A 16,575-nucleotide genomic window follows, 5' to 3' on the forward strand; every position below is an offset into this window, starting at 1 on the left:
AAAATCCTACAGGGAGAGATGGAGAGAGAGAGAGAGAGAGAGAGAGAGAGAGAGAGAGTGACAGAGAGAAAGAGAGAGAGAGACAGACATACAGACAGAGAGAGACAGATACAGAGACAGAATGACACAGTGAGAGAAATTGACACATTTAGAAAGGATGAGATGAAATAACCTACGACCTATACGTAATACCCTAGTCACGCAGAGACGCCGCTTCTACTCCGTTGTAAAATTGTCGGAGAGCGTGGCCAATCGTGGGCCAAACGTGGGAGGATCTCCATGAGCGTGGTTTGGTCGGGGTGGGATCTGCTAGGTCGCGAAGCTGCGCGCTCTCCCTACGCTTATTTTGAACTGCACAAAACAAGCGTAGCCGGGTCGTGGCGCAGTACTGTCGTGATGTAGTTATTTTTTGTGGCCCCCGTCACACAGCTCTAAGTCGGGGCTCGCCGTCAAAATCCAGCATATGGCAAATAAAAACAAAACTACATCACGACTGTACTCGACTACGCTTGTTTTGTGCAGTTCAACATAAGCGTGGGGAGAGCGTGCAAGCTTCCCGGCCTATCAAACCACGCTCATAGAGATCCTGCCACGTTTGGTCCAAGATTGAATAAGAATAAGAATAAGAATACTTTATTATCTCATAGAGAAATTCAGGCGTGGTACATAACAATAATACAAACAGGACATTGTTTTTACATAAGACATATAGCACTATATAACAGGGCAGGTTATAAACACACCTCCCACATACCTTTCTGACCACTGCATTCCTTGCATTGTGCTTACGCATTCTGTCATGAATACATCCATGTCTCACTTACACATCGCACACATGGACATTCTTATACGCTCAACTGATCCATTCACACATGGACATTTGACCACGCTCCACTTACATTGGCCACGCTCTCGGACACATTTCTGTCGTAGCAGAAGCGGTGTCTACATTATGTGACTGGGGTATTAGTGCCATGTGCTGGATTTTGACGGCGATATGCCCCGATTTGATAACTTTTTCAGATCGGCGTGATCGGCATGGTCGTGGTAAGGACGTAGCGCCGTGTGAACGGGCCCTAGAGAAAGAAAACAGAGAGAAATAGGAAGGAAGGGGGGGGGGGATAAAAGACAAAAGATCGGTATCCAAAGCAAGCACACACACACATACACACACACACTCACACACACACACATACACACACACACACAAACACACACACACACACGCACGCACGCACGCACACACGCACGCACGCACACGCACACACACACACACACACACACACACACACACTCACACACACTCAGAAAGACAGGAAGAGGAAAAATCGACAAAGAAATAAAGAGAAAAGAAGGGAAATAACCAAATCGACGCACACAGAAAGAAAGAAAGAAAAGAAAGAAAGTATCGACATATACAGAAATACATTTTTAAAATGTTGCTAACTCTAAAGACAGGAGAGCTGCGCTTGTCATATTGCTTTTTCGATCCTTTCCTTGTGCATGAGGCATCAGAGACGTGAAGATTCTTTGTAAAGTTAGAGATTATTGGCATCGTGCAAAGGTTTGTGTCGTTGTTGTAATTGTTTTTCTTGTTGTTGTTTTTGTTGCTGCTGTTTAGTGTCCGAGGAAAAATGTCAAGAACCTTCCATTTCTTTCATTTTCATTCTTTTCTCAACATGTTTTTCTGCCTGGAAATAGATACTGTTTGATTTGTGTATGTTGCATGCACGCGTACAATCATACATAATGTTGTTGTTGTTGTTGTTGTTGTTGATGATGATGATGATGATGATGATGATGATGATGCTGCTGCTGCAGCTGCTGCTGCTGCTGCTGCTGCTGCTGCTGCTGCTGCTGCTGCTGATGATGATGATGGTTTATGATTTCTTCTATCGTTATGCTTGTCAGCCCGTCTTTCAGCCTATCTGTCCGTGTGTCTGTTCGAGTGCCTGTGTGTTAGCGTGTGTGTGTAAGCGTTTGCTTGTGTGTTTATGCGCATGCACGCGGGAATGAACCAGAGAGTAAAAAAAAACTAGACTGGAATAGAAATGTTAAAATGCAATACCCCACCACCTCTCTCTCTGACGAGCAATACCCCACCACCTCACTCTCTGCCGAGCAATACCCCACCCCCTCTCTCTCTCTGACGAGCAATACCCCTCCACCTCTCTCTCTCTGACGAGCAATACCCCACCATCTCTCTCTCTCTCTGACGAGCAATACCCCACCACCTCTCTCTCTGACGAGCAATACGAATACGAATACGAATACGAATACTTTATTATCTCATACAGAGAAATTTCAGTGTGGTGCACATTAAAAGACAAAACAAATAATAAGACAACAGATAAAAATACCATACGAAGCATACTACACTCGCGCACGCATATGTACACTAACAGGAATAGTAACATGATTCCAAATAGGTTAAAAGTTTAACGCTAAAAACTATCATTATCACAGGACTAGATATGTCATTGTCATACCCCACCACCTCTCTCTCTCTGACGAGCCATACCCCACCACCTCACTCTCTGCCGAGCAATACCCCACCCCCTCTCTCTCTCTGACGAGCAATACCCCTCCACCTCTCTCTCTCTGACGAGCATTACCCCACCATCTCTCTCTCTGACGAGCAATACCCCACCCCCTCTCTCTCTCTGACGAGCAATACCCCACCCCCGCTCTCTCTCTGACGAGCAATACCCCACCACCTCTCTCTCTCTGACGAGCAATACCCCACCACCTCTCTCTCTGACGAGCAATACCCCACCCTTTCTCTCTCTCTGACGAGCAATACCCCACCCCCTCTCTCTCTGACGAGCAATACCCCACCACCTCTCTCTCTGACGAGCAATACCCCACCACCTCTCTCTCTCTGACGAGCAATACCCCACCACCTCTCTCTCTGACGAGCAATACCCCACCACCTCTCTCTCTGACGAGCAATACCCCACCACCTCTCTCTCTCTCTGACGAGCAATACCCCACCACCTCTCTCTCTGACGAGCAATACCCCACCACCTCTCTCTCTGACGAGCAATACCCCACCACCTCTCTCTCTCTGACGAGCAATACTCCACCACCTTTCTCTCTAACGAGCAATACCCCACCACCTCTCTCTCTGACGAGCAATACCCCACCACCTCTCTCTCTGACGAGCAATACCCCACCCCTTCTCTCTCTCTGACGAGCAATACTCCACCACCTCTCTCTCTGACGAGCAATACCCCACCACCTCTCTCTCTGACGAGCAATACCCCACCACCTCTCTCTCTGACGAGCAATACCCCACCCCCTCTCTCTCTGACGAGCAATACCCCACCCCTCTCTCTCTGACGAGCAATACCCCACCCCTCTCTCTCTGACGAGAAATACCCCACCACCTCTCTCTCTCTGACGAGCAATACCCCACCACCTCTCTCTCTGACGAGCAATACCCCACCCCCTCTCTCTCTGACGAGCAATACCCCACCACCTCTCTCTCTGACGAGCAATACCCCACCCCTCTCTCTCTGACGAGAAATACCCCACCACCTCTCTCTCTGACAAGCAATACCCCACCACCTCTCTCTCTGACGAGCAATACCCCACCCCCTCTCTCTCTGACGAGCAATACCCCACCCCTCTCTCTCTGACGAGCAATACCCCACCCCTCTCTCTCTGACGAGAAATACCCCACCACCTCTCTCTCTGACGAGCAATACCCCACCACCTCTCTCTCTGACGAGCAATATTAAGAGATGGGAGAAAAAAGAGAGCCGACAGACATTTCTGTGATGACTGTAGACGCTCTGATTCAAACGACACGGGTGGTGTTTAAAGGCGGATGACACCAACGTACACAGCCTGCTCTTGACGTCAGGGCAAGAGCAAGACTTAAAGAGCGGTCACATTTTTGTTAGAAACAAGATCAAAACAGTAAAGACTAATATATTTTGGCTGAGAGCCTTATACAAAGTTCAGATTGTATAAAACTGTTTATGGCATAGATACCCAGAAAAACCCTTTTTTCTCTTTCTGTAATTCAAAAAGAAATAGAAAAAGTGAGAAAAAAATTGATTTCATTTCATTTCATTACTTTATTGTCCCATCGCTGGGAAATTCGGGTCGCTTCCTCCCAGTGGAAAGCTAGCAGCAACGGAGTCGCGCTACCCAAGTGTCTGCGTGTTTAGGTGTATTCAGCCACCTGCACTTATGGCAGAATGACCAAGGTCTTTTACGTGCCATTGTGATGACACGGGGGTGGGACATGGCTTCCGTCTCTGGGTCTGCACATAAAGTTGACCCGTGTCCGTCCCGGCCCGAATTCGAACCTGCGACCTTTCGATCACAAGTCCAGTGCTCTACCAACTGAGCTACCGGGCCCCCAAGAACACTTTGAAAACCACAGAAAGCAAGGGAGCAAAAGAACCTGAAAAGTTGAACCTCTGCAAAAACCTCTACGACAAGCTTTGTCTGGAAGGAAACAATTAAACAAATAAAAGCCTTCACAAAAGGAGATGGTAACGTGAAGAAAAGAACACGCCGATGTAAAATAAAAATGTTGTGAGACAATTAATTCACGAAAAATAAAATAAACTTGGAGGGAATGGCTTCACACTGATGGCTTTTCCCTAAGGATTTTACGTAGACGGAAGAAGAAAAAGAAAACATAACAAAAACTAAAAACAGAACAAAAACTCAACAACACTAATTCAAAGTCACGATTTTCAAAGCGTATACTTTTGCACTGTGTTTCCCTTTCGGTTCGTTTTTTCCCGTTAAACTGGTTAAAGGATAAAATCCAAAAACAAAGAGACTGCCAACGTTCCAAAATTCAGAATCAAAAAACAAGAAAGGTAGGTTGCTGGAACGTTTGTAATTGACAAAACAATACATAGTGAATGTATTATTTTGTCAATAACAAACGTTCCAACAACCTACCTTTTTTCTTGTTTGATTGTTAAAGGAGATCAAGATTTGTTCAACAAGATTTGAAGTAATAAGTGTAAAAAAGACATGAGCTTTTCAGAACCTTCTTGTTTTTGTACATTTTGCAGTGACATAATTATTATACCTAAATGTGAATAATTTCAAGCACGGAGGCTGCTGTGTGACCTGAGAAAGGAAACAAACTTGCATCGGTCCTGCAAAGCCACATCGGTCCTGCAAAGCCACATCGGTCCTGCAAAGCCACATCGGTCCTGCAAAGCCACATCGGTCCTGCAAAGCCACATCGGTCCTGCAAAGCCACATCGGTCCTGCAAAGCCACATCGGTCCTGCAAAGCCACATCGGTCCTGCAAAGCCACATCGGTCCTGCAAAGCCACATCGGTCCTGCAAAGCCACATCGGTCCTGCAAAGCCACATCGGTCCTGCAAAGCCACATCGGTCCTGCAAAGCCACATCGGTCCTGCAAAGCCACATCGGTCCTGCAAAGCCACATCGGTCCTGCAAAGCCACATCGGTCCTGCAAAGCCACATCGGTCCTGCAAAGCCACATCGGTCCTGCAAAGCCGTATCGGTTGAAGGGAAATTAAAATTCAACAACCAATCCTCCTAGTTCAGTACCCAACAGAATGTTTTGAATGTTTGAGTTCCTGATGTTTAGTGTCAATAAAAGAACACAAAAAATAGACCAATGCAGAAACTGGTAACGCATTTTCTTTTACATTTTCTTCCACTCCACTGTTTGTTTGTTTGTTTGTTGTTGGTGTTGTTGGTGTTGTTGTTGTTGTTGTTGTTGTTGTTGTTGTTGTTGTTGTTGTTGTTGTTGTTGTTGTTGTTTGTTTCCTTGTTTATATTCTTGTTTCTCTCTTTCTGTTCTGCTCAAAAACAACATACACTCAAAACTGAGCTGTTTGGAACTGTTTAAGAACATAACTTTAATACCCATACAACCAGATAGACAGACAGACAGACAGACAGACAGACAGACAGACAGACAGACAGACAGACAGACAGACAGACAGACAGACAGACAGACAGACAGACAGACAGACAGACAGACAGACAGACAGAGAGAAGGATAAATAAATAAAAACAAACAACAAATACAAAAACAACAAAATGCAAAAAAGCTAAACAAGTCAAACCCGAAACAACAAAGAAACAGTGGAAAATTCCTGCGCTTCAGAAAAAAAATAGCGAACGATAGAAACAAGGTCGACCGAAAACAAGAGCCACAGAAAAGATCGATGACGAGGAACTCACGTACAGGGGTCGTGAAAGCAACGGTTTCCTTAAGACGGAGGAAAAGGGGTGGCTCTGGTTATCCTGTCCAATCAAAGACTTTCGATCAAAGAGGGAAAAGGGGAAAGAATGGAAAGCAGTTGTATCAAAGAGATTGAGTGCATGATTAATGATGAATTATAATCCACGGAGAGAATTCTTGAATGTTTATGGTCTGTGTACGGTAGCTTGTGTTTTCATTGTAAAGTGGTGGTTATTTGGAACAGATTTCGTTTTGGCAATGAGATCTTCCAGTTTCTCTGTCTCTTTCAGTCTGATTGTTTTTCTCGATTTTTGGGGTACACTCATTTGAGCGACGATTACATGACCCATGTAAAAGAAATCTTTAATCCAAACAAATGTGCCAGATAGCCAAAGTAAATGCCTTTATCGGCATAGAACGTTGTAAACAAAATGACATAGGCATGATTTTTTAAAGTCGGGGTACGACAAATGTAGCATTACTTTGTTGTTGTTGAGCTTATGCCACTCTTTTAGGCGTGTCGTTATGAAATAGTCGTCCATTCCAATTTGTCGTGTAGACACCTTTGCACGCCATTCCACAAACGCCTGTCCGTACCTCATTGTATGTCCTTACCTTCCCACTGCCCCCTCCCTGACTTTCCCACTGCCCCCTCCCTGACTTTCCCACTACCCCCTCCCTGACTTTCCCACTGCCCCCTCCCTGACTTTCCCACTACCCCCTCCCTGACTTTCCCACTACCCCCTCCCTGACTTTCCCACTACCCCCTCCCTGACTTTCCCACTGCCCCCTCCCTGACTTTCCCACTACCCCCTCCCTGACTTTCCCACTACCCCCTCCCTGACTTTCCCACTACCCCCTCCCTGACTTTCCCACTGCCCCCTCCCTGACTTTCCCACTACCCCCTCCCTGACTTTCCCACTACCCCCTCCCTGACTTTCCCACTACCCCCTCCCTGACTTTCCCACTGCCCCCTCCCTGACTTTCCCACTACCCCCTCCCTGACTTTCCCACTACCCCCTCCCTGACTTTCCCACTGCCCCCTCCCTGACTTTCCCACTACCCCCTCCCTGACTTTCCCACTGCCCCCTCCCTGACTTTCCCACTACCCCCTCCCTGACTTTCCCACTGCCCCCTCCCTGACTTTCCCACTACCCCCTCCCTGACTTTCCCACTGCCCCCTCCCTGACTTTCCCACTACCCCCTCCCTGACTTTCCCACTACCCCCTCCCTGACTTTCCCACTACCCCCTCCCTGACTTTCCCACTACCCCCTCCCTGACTTTCCCACTACCCCCTCCCTGACTTTCCCACTACCCCCTCCCTGACTTTCCCACTACCCCCTCCCTGACTTTCCCACTGCCCCCTCCCTGACTTTCCCACTACCCCCTCCCTGACTTTCCCACTACCCCCTCCCTGACTTTCCCACTACCCCCTCCCTGACTTTCCCACTACCCCCTCCCTGACTTTCCCACTGCCCCCTCCCTGACTTTCCCACTACCCCCTCCCTGACTTTCCCACTGCCCCCTCCCTGACTTTCCCACTACCCCCTCCCTGACTTTCCCACTGCCCCCTCCCTGACTTTCCCACTACCCCCTCCCTGACTTTCCCACTGCCCCCTCCCTGACTTTCCCACTACCCCCTCCCTGACTTTCCCACTGCCCCCTCCCTGACTTTCCCACTACCCCCTCCCTGACTTTCCCACTGCCCCCTCCCTGACTTTCCCACTACCCCCTCCCTGACTTTCCCACTACCCCCTCCCTGACTTTCCCACTACCCCCTCCCTGACTTTCCCACTACCCCCTCCCTGACTTTCCCACTACCCCCTCCCTGACTTTCCCACTACCCCCTCCCTGACTTTCCCACTACCCCCTCCCTGACTTTCCCACTGCCCCCTCCCTGACTTTCCCACTACCCCCTCCCTGACTTTCCCACTGCCCCCTCCCTGACTTTCCCACTACCCCCTCCCTGACTTTCCCACTACCCCCTCCCTGACTTTCCCACTGCCCCCTCCCTGACTTTCCCACTACCCCCTCCCTGACTTTCCCACTGCCCCCTCCCTGACTTTCCCACTGCCCCCTCCCTGACTTTCCCACTACCCCCTCCCTGACTTTCCCACTACCCCCTCCCTGACTTTCCCACTGCCCCCTCCCTGACTTTCCCACTACCCCCTCCCTGACTTTCCCAACTACCCCCTCCCTGACTTTCCCACTACCCCCTCCCTGACTTTCCCACTACCCCCTCCCTGACTTTCCCACTACCCCCTCCCTGACTTTCCCACTGCCCCCTCCCTGACTTTCCCACTACCCCCTCCCTGACTTTCCCACTACCCCCTCCCTGACTTTCCCACTACCCCCTCCCTGACCTTCCCACTACCCCCTCCCTGACTTTCCCACTACCCCCTCCCTGACTTTCCCACTACCCCCTCCCTGACTTTCCCACTGCCCCCTCCCTGACTTTCCCACTACCCCCTCCCTGACTTTCCCACTACCCCCTCCCTGACTTTCCCACTGCCCCCTCCCTGACTTTCCCACTACCCCCTCCCTGACTTTCCCACTACCCCCTCCCTGACCTTCCCACTACCCCCTCCCTGACTTTCCCCCTACCCCCTCCCTGACTTTCCCACTACCCCCTCCCTGACTTTCCCACTGCCCCCTCCCTGACTTTCCCACTACCCCCTCCCTGACTTTCCCACTACCCCCTCCCTGACTTTCCCACTACCCCCTCCCTGACTTTCCCACTGCCCCCTCCCTGACTTTCCCACTGCCCCCTCCCTGACTTTCCCACTACCCCCTCCCTGACTTTCCCACTACCCCCTCCCTGACTTTCCCACTACCCCCTCCCTGACTTTCCCACTACCCCCTCCCTGACTTTCCCACTACCCCCTCCCTGACTTTCCCACTACCCCCTCCCTGACTTTCCCACTACCCCCTCCCTGACTTTCCCACTACCCCCTCCCTGACTTTCCCACTACCCCCTCCCTGACTTTCCCACTGCCCCCTCCCTGACTTTCCCACTGCCCCCTCCCTGACTTTCCCACTACCCCCTCCCTGACTTTCCCACTGCCCCCTCCCTGACTTTCCCACTACCCCCTCCCTGACTTTCCCACTGCCCCCTCCCTGACTTTCCCACTACCCCCTCCCTGACTTTCCCACTACCCCCTCCCTGACTTTCCCACTACCCCCTCCCTGACTTTCCCACTACCCCCTCCCTGACTTTCCCACTACCCCCTCCCTGACTTTCCCACTACCCCCTCCCTGACTTTCCCACTACCCCCTCCCTGACTTTCCCACTACCCCCTCCCTGACTTTCCCACTGCCCCCTCCCTGACTTTCCCACTACCCCCTCCCTGACTTTCCCACTGCCCCCTCCCTGACTTTCCCACTACCCCCTCCCTGACTTTCCCACTACCCCCTCCCTGACTTTCCCACTGCCCCCTCCCTGACTTTCCCACTACCCCCTCCCTGACTTTCCCACTACCCCCTCCCTGACTTTCCCACTGCCCCCTCCCTGACTTTCCCACTACCCCCTCCCTGACTTTCCCACTACCCCCTCCCTGACTTTCCCACTGCCCCCTCCCTGACTTTCCCACTACCCCCTCCCTGACTTTCCCACTACCCCCTCCCTGACTTTCCCACTACCCCCTCCCTGACTTTCCCACTACCCCCTCCCTGACTTTCCCACTACCCCCTCCCTGACTTTCCCACTGCCCCCTCCCTGACTTTCCCACTACCCCCTCCCTGACTTTCCCACTACCCCCTCCCTGACTTTCCCACTACCCCCTCCCTGACCTTCCCACTACCCCCTCCCTGACTTTCCCACTACCCCCTCCCTGACTTTCCCACTACCCCCTCCCTGACTTTCCCACTGCCCCCTCCCTGACTTTCCCACTACCCCCTCCCTGACTTTCCCACTACCCCCTCCCTGACTTTCCCACTGCCCCCTCCCTGACTTTCCCACTACCCCCTCCCTGACTTTCCCACTACCCCCTCCCTGACCTTCCCACTACCCCCTCCCTGACTTTCCCACTACCCCCTCCCTGACTTTCCCACTACCCCCTCCCTGACTTTCCCACTGCCCCCTCCCTGACTTTCCCACTACCCCCTCCCTGACTTTCCCACTACCCCCTCCCTGACTTTCCCACTACCCCCTCCCTGACTTTCCCACTGCCCCCTCCCTGACTTTCCCACTGCCCCCTCCCTGACTTTCCCACTACCCCCTCCCTGACTTTCCCACTACCCCCTCCCTGACTTTCCCACTACCCCCTCCCTGACTTTCCCACTACCCCCTCCCTGACTTTCCCACTACCCCCTCCCTGACTTTCCCACTACCCCCTCCCTGACTTTCCCACTACCCCCTCCCTGACTTTCCCACTACCCCCTCCCTGACTTTCCCACTACCCCCTCCCTGACTTTCCCACTACCCCCTCCCTGACTTTCCCACTGCCCCCTCCCTGACTTTCCCACTGCCCCCTCCCTGACTTTCCCACTACCCCCTCCCTGACTTTCCCACTACCCCCTCCCTGACTTTCCCACTGCCCCCTCCCTGACTTTCCCACTACCCCCTCCCTGACTTTCCCACTACCCCCTCCCTGACTTTCCCACTACCCCCTCCCTGACTTTCCCACTACCCCCTCCCTGACTTTCCCACTACCCCCTCCCTGACTTTCCCACTGCCCCCTCCCTGACTTTCCCACTACCCCCTCCCTGACTTTCCCACTACCCCCTCCCTGACTTTCCCACTACCCCCTCCCTGACCTTCCCACTACCCCCTCCCTGACTTTCCCACTACCCCCTCCCTGACTTTCCCACTACCCCCTCCCTGACTTTCCCACTGCCCCCTCCCTGACTTTCCCACTACCCCCTCCCTGACTTTCCCACTACCCCCTCCCTGACTTTCCCACTGCCCCCTCCCTGACTTTCCCACTACCCCCTCCCTGACTTTCCCACTACCCCCTCCCTGACTTTCCCACTACCCCCTCCCTGACTTTCCCACTACCCCCTCCCTGACTTTCCCACTACCCCCTCCCTGACTTTCCCACTGCCCCCTCCCTGACTTTCCCACTACCCCCTCCCTGACTTTCCCACTACCCCCTCCCTGACTTTCCCACTGCCCCCTCCCTGACTTTCCCACTACCCCCTCCCTGACTTTCCCACTGCCCCCTCCCTGACTTTCCCACTACCCCCTCCCTGACTTTCCCACTGCCCCCTCCCTGACTTTCCCACTACCCCCTCCCTGACTTTCCCACTGCCCCCTCCCTGACTTTCCCACTACCCCCTCCCTGACTTTCCCACTACCCCCTCCCTGACTTTCCCACTACCCCCTCCCTGACTTTCCCACTACCCCCTCCCTGACTTTCCCACTACCCCCTCCCTGACTTTCCCACTACCCCCTCCCTGACTTTCCCACTACCCCCTCCCTGACTTTCCCACTACCCCCTCCCTGACTTTCCCACTGCCCCCTCCCTGACTTTCCCACTACCCCCTCCCTGACTTTCCCACTGCCCCCTCCCTGACTTTCCCACTACCCCCTCCCTGACTTTCCCACTACCCCCTCCCTGACTTTCCCACTGCCCCCTCCCTGACTTTCCCACTACCCCCTCCCTGACTTTCCCACTACCCCCTCCCTGACTTTCCCACTGCCCCCTCCCTGACTTTCCCACTACCCCCTCCCTGACTTTCCCACTGCCCCCTCCCTGACTTTCCCACTACCCCCTCCCTGACTTTCCCACTGCCCCCTCCCTGACTTTCCCACTACCCCCTCCCTGACTTTCCCACTGCCCCCTCCCTGACTTTCCCACTACCCCCTCCCTGACTTTCCCACTGCCCCCTCCCTGACTTTCCCACTGCCCCCTCCCTGACTTTCCCACTACCCCCTCCCTGACTTTCCCACTACCCCCTCCCTGACTTTCCCACTACCCCCTCCCTGACTTTCCCACTACCCCCTCCCTGACTTTCCCACTACCCCCTCCCTGACTTTCCCACTACCCCCTCCCTGACTTTCCCACTACCCCCTCCCTGACTTTCCCACTACCCCCTCCCTGACTTTCCCACTACCCCCTCCCTGACTTTCCCACTACCCCCTCCCTGACTTTCCCACTGCCCCCTCCCTGACTTTCCCACTACCCCCTCCCTGACTTTCCCACTACCCCCTCCCTGACTTTCCCACTACCCCCTCCCTGACTTTCCCACTACCCCCTCCCTGACTTTCCCACTGCCCCCTCCCTGACTTTCCCACTACCCCCTCCCTGACTTTCCCACTGCCCCCTCCCTGACTTTCCCACTACCCCCTCCCTGACTTTCCCACTGCCCCCTCCCTGACTTTCCCACTACCCCCTCCCTGACTTTCCCACTGCCCCCTCCCTGACTTTCCCACTACCCCCTCCCTGACTTTCCCACTGCCCCCTCCCTGACTTTCCCACTACCCCCTCCCTGACTTTCCCACTGCCCCCTCCCTGACTTTCCCACTACCCCCTCCCTGACTTTCCCACTACCCCCTCCCTGACTTTCCCACTACCCCCTCCCTGACTTTCCCACTACCCCCTCCCTGACTTTCCCACTACCCCCTCCCTGACTTTCCCACTACCCCCTCCCTGACTTTCCCACTACCCCCTCCCTGACTTTCCCACTGCCCCCTCCCTGACTTTCCCACTACCCCCTCCCTGACTTTCCCACTGCCCCCTCCCTGACTTTCCCACTACCCCCTCCCTGACTTTCCCACTACCCCCTCCCTGACTTTCCCACTGCCCCCTCCCTGACTTTCCCACTACCCCCTCCCTGACTTTCCCACTGCCCCCTCCCTGACTTTCCCACTGCCCCCTCCCTGACTTTCCCACTACCCCCTCCCTGACTTTCCCACTACCCCCTCCCTGACTTTCCCACTGCCCCCTCCCTGACTTTCCCACTACCCCCTCCCTGACTTTCCCACTACCCCCTCCCTGACTTTCCCACTACCCCCTCCCTGACTTTCCCACTACCCCCTCCCTGACTTTCCCACTACCCCCTCCCTGACTTTCCCACTGCCCCCTCCCTGACTTTCCCACTACCCCCTCCCTGACTTTCCCACTACCCCCTCCCTGACTTTCCCACTACCCCCTCCCTGACCTTCCCACTACCCCCTCCCTGACTTTCCCACTACCCCCTCCCTGACTTTCCCACTACCCCCTCCCTGACTTTCCCACTGCCCCCTCCCTGACTTTCCCACTACCCCCTCCCTGACTTTCCCACTACCCCCTCCCTGACTTTCCCACTGCCCCCTCCCTGACTTTCCCACTACCCCCTCCCTGACTTTCCCACTACCCCCTCCCTGACTTTCCCACTACCCCCTCCCTGACTTTCCCACTACCCCCTCCCTGACTTTCCCACTACCCCCTCCCTGACTTTCCCACTGCCCCCTCCCTGACTTTCCCACTACCCCCTCCCTGACTTTCCCACTACCCCCTCCCTGACTTTCCCACTACCCCCTCCCTGACTTTCCCACTGCCCCCTCCCTGACTTTCCCACTGCCCCCTCCCTGACTTTCCCACTACCCCCTCCCTGACTTTCCCACTACCCCCTCCCTGACTTTCCCACTACCCCCTCCCTGACTTTCCCACTACCCCCTCCCTGACTTTCCCACTACCCCCTCCCTGACTTTCCCACTACCCCCTCCCTGACTTTCCCACTACCCCCTCCCTGACTTTCCCACTACCCCCTCCCTGACTTTCCCACTACCCCCTCCCTGACTTTCCCACTGCCCCCTCCCTGACTTTCCCACTACCCCCTCCCTGACTTTCCCACTACCCCCTCCCTGACTTTCCCACTACCCCCTCCCTGACTTTCCCACTACCCCCTCCCTGACTTTCCCACTACCCCCTCCCTGACTTTCCCACTACCCCCTCCCTGACTTTCCCACTACCCCCTCCCTGACTTTCCCACTACCCCCTCCCTGACTTTCCCACTACCCCCTCCCTGACTTTCCCACTACCCCCTCCCTGACTTTCCCACTACCCCCTCCCTGACTTTCCCACTACCCCCTCCCTGACTTTCCCACTACCCCCTCCCTGACTTTCCCACTACCCCCTCCCTGACTTTCCCACTACCCCCTCCCTGACTTTCCCACTGCCCCCTCCCTGACTTTCCCACTACCCCCTCCCTGACTTTCCCACTACCCCCTCCCTGACTTTCCCACTACCCCCTCCCTGACTTTCCCACTACCCCCTCCCTGACTTTCCCACTACCCCCTCCCTGACTTTCCCACTGCCCCCTCCCTGACTTTCCCACTACCCCCTCCCTGACTTTCCCACTACCCCCTCCCTGACTTTCCCACTGCCCCCTCCCTGACTTTCCCACTACCCCCTCCCTGACTTTCCCACTACCCCCTCCCTGACTTTCCCACTACCCCCTCCCTGACTTTCCCACTACCCCCTCCCTGACTTTCCCACTACCCCCTCCCTGACTTTCCCACTGCCCCCTCCCTGACTTTCCCACTACCCCCTCCCTGACTTTCCCACTACCCCCTCCCTGACTTTCCCACTACCCCCTCCCTGACTTTCCCACTACCCCCTCCCTGACTTTCCCACTACCCCCTCCCTGACTTTCCCACTACCCCCTCCCTGACTTTCCCACTACCCCCTCCCTGACTTTCCCACTACCCCCTCCCTGACTTTCCCACTACCCCCTCCCTGACTTTCCCACTACCCCCTCCCTGACTTTCCCACTACCCCCTCCCTGACTTTCCCACTACCCCCTCCCTGACTTTCCCACTACCCCCTCCCTGACTTTCCCACTACCCCCTCCCTGACTTTCCCACTACCCCCTCCCTGACTTTCCCACTACCCCCTCCCTGACTTTCCCACTACCCCCTCCCTGACTTTCCCACTACCCCCTCCCTGACTTTCCCACTACCCCCTCCCTGACTTTCCCACTACCCCCTCCCTGACTTTCCCACTGCCCCCTCCCTGACTTTCCCACTACCCCCTCCCTGACTTTCCCACTACCCCCTCCCTGACTTTCCCACTACCCCCTCCCTGACTTTCCCACTACCCCCTCCCTGACTTTCCCACTACCCCCTCCCTGACTTTCCCACTACCCCCTCCCTGACTTTCCCACTACCCCCTCCCTGACTTTCCCACTACCCCCTCCCTGACTTTCCCACTACCCCCTCCCTGACTTTCCCACTACCCCCTCCCTGACTTTCCCACTACCCCCTCCCTGACTTTCCCACTACCCCCTCCCTGACTTTCCCACTACCCCCTCCCTGACTTTCCCACTACCCCCTCCCTGACTTTCCCACTACCCCCTCCCTGACTTTCCCACTACCCCCTCCCTGACTTTCCCACTACCCCCTCCCTGACTTTCCCACTACCCCCTCCCTGACTTTCCCACTACCCCCTCCCTGACTTTCCCACTACCCCCTCCCTGACTTTCCCACTGCCCCCTCCCTGACTTTCCCACTACCCCCTCCCTGACTTTCCCACTACCCCCTCCCTGACTTTCCCACTACCCCCTCCCTGACTTTCCCACTACCCCCTCCCTGACTTTCCCACTACCCCCTCCCTGACTTTCCCACTACCCCCTCCCTGACTTTCCCACTACCCCCTCCCTGACTTTCCCACTACCCCCTCCCTGACTTTCCCACTACCCCCTCCCTGACTTTCCCACTACCCCCTCCCTGACTTTCCCACTACCCCCTCCCTGACTTTCCCACTACCCCCTCCCTGACTTTCCCACTACCCCCTCCCTGACTTTCCCACTACCCCCTCCCTGACTTTCCCACTACCCCCTCCCTGACTTTCCCACTGCCCCCTCCCTGACTTTCCCACTACCCCCTCCCTGACTTTCCCACTACCCCCTCCCTGACTTTCCCACTACCCCCTCCCTGACTTTCCCACTACCCCCTCCCTGACTTTCCCACTACCCCCTCCCTGACTTTCCCACTACCCCCTCCCTGACTTTCCCACTACCCCCTCCCTGACTTTCCCACTACCCCCTCCCTGACTTTCCCACTACCCCCTCCCTGACTTTCCCACTACCCCCTCCCTGACTTTCCCACTACCCCCTCCCTGACTTTCCCACTACCCCCTCCCTGACTTTCCCACTACCCCCTCCCTGACTTTCCCACTACCCCCTCCCTGACTTTCCCACTACCCCCTCCCTGACTTTCCCACTACCCCCTCCCTGACTTTCCCACTACCCCCTCCCTGACTTTCCCACTACCCCCTCCCTGACTTTCCCACTACCCCCTCCCTGACTTTCCCACTACCCCCTCCCTGACTTTCCCACTACCCCCTCCCTGACTTTCCCACTACCCCCTCCCTGACTTTCCCACTACCCCCTCCCTGACTTTCCCACTACCCCCTCCCTGACTTTCCCACTACCCCCTCCCTGACTTTCCCAC

Source organism: Littorina saxatilis, linkage group LG12 (assembly GCF_037325665.1).
Source record: "Littorina saxatilis isolate snail1 linkage group LG12, US_GU_Lsax_2.0, whole genome shotgun sequence".
In the NCBI taxonomy this organism is placed as follows: domain Eukaryota; kingdom Metazoa; phylum Mollusca; class Gastropoda; order Littorinimorpha; family Littorinidae; genus Littorina; species Littorina saxatilis.